The sequence below is a fragment of the Orycteropus afer genome, unplaced genomic scaffold (assembly GCF_000298275.1).
Source record: "Orycteropus afer afer isolate SDZICR_OR568_19922 unplaced genomic scaffold, OryAfe1.0 scaffold00350, whole genome shotgun sequence".
Lineage (NCBI taxonomy): Eukaryota > Metazoa > Chordata > Mammalia > Tubulidentata > Orycteropodidae > Orycteropus > Orycteropus afer.
In genome coordinates, this window is record NW_006921937.1 from 1,077,456 (window position 1) to 1,078,962 (window position 1,507).

Below are 1,507 nucleotides of genomic sequence, written 5' to 3' on the forward strand. Positions count from 1 at the left end.
GAAGGAAGGTTGGGCAATCCTACTTCCGCAGTGATACTGCCTCGGAAACCCAAGGAGGGGTCGCTATGAGTCAGGGCTGACTCGAGGGCACATAACAACAACAATATATTGAGTAGAATTGATGTCAACTTATTTCTGAATGTTTGGTAGAATTTGCCAGTGAAGCTGGGCCAGGGCTTTTTTTTTTCAAATGATTTGTTCAATTTCTTCTTTTGGGATGGGTCTGATTAAATTTTCTACCTCAGATTTTGTCAGTTTGTGTAGGTAATGTGTTTCTAGAAATTCATCTGTTTCTTCTAGGTTTTCAAATTTGTTGGAGTACAGTTCTTCATAGTATTCTGTTATTATCCTTTTTATTTCAGATTGTTCAGCTGTGACATTGCCTGTTTCATTTTTTGTGTTATTTGCATTTTCTCCTTCTTTTACATTGTCAGCTTTGCCAGTGGTTTGTCATTTATTAATTCTTTCAAAGAACCAACTTCTAGTCTTGTTTATTCTTTCTGTTGTTTCTGTTTCGCTTATTCCTGCTTGAATCCTTATTATTTCCCTTTTTCTGATGACCATATATTTTGTGTGTATGTGTGTGTTTGCCTGTTCTTTTTCAAATTATAGGAGATTTTAGGATAATGTATTGATTTTTGTTCTTTGTTTATTTTTATTTTGCAGTTTTTGATATATGCGTTTATTGCTATAAATTGTCCTCTGTGCATTGCTTTTACTGTATCCCAAATATTTTGGTATGTTTTTTTATTTGTTTGTTTTCATTTAATTGAAAGAATTTTTTATTGTCATTTTTTTATTTCTTGTGTTGTTTTTAAGCAGTGTTGTTCAATGTCCATGTATTTGATTTTTTTTCCATTGATCTTCCTGTTGTTGATTTCTAAAATATAGAATTGTGATCAGAGAAAATGCTTTGAAGTTTTTTATTGTCTTTAAATTTTTTCAGCCTTGCTCTTTGGCCTAACAAATTGTCTATTCTGGAGAATGTATATTGTGCTATTGGGCAGAGTGCTCTGTATATATCTATGAAGTCTAGTTGGGTGGTTATGCTGCTTAGATCTTCTGTATCTTTGTAGAGTTTCTTCCTAGTTGTTCTGTCCTTCCTCAAAGGTGGTGTATTAAAGTTTCATACTATTATTGTGGAGTCGTCTGTTTCTCTTTTCAATTCCATTAATGTTTGATTTATGTATTTGGGGGCTCTTTCCTTAGGTACATAGATATTTATTATAATTAGGTCCTCTTGTTTGATTGACATGTTGATCATTATGTAATGTTTTCTTGTCTTCTTTGCTGTTGTTGTTTTTTGTGGTGTTGATGGTTTGTTTGTTCCATATATTTCTCTCTTGTTGTTGTTGTTGTTAAGTGCCATCGAGTCGTTTCCGACTCATAGCGACCCCATGCACAGCAAAACGAAACACTGCCCGATCCCGCGCCAGCCCCACAATCCCTGCTATACTTGAGCCCATCATTGCAGCCACTGTGTCAATCCATCTCATTGAAGGCCTCC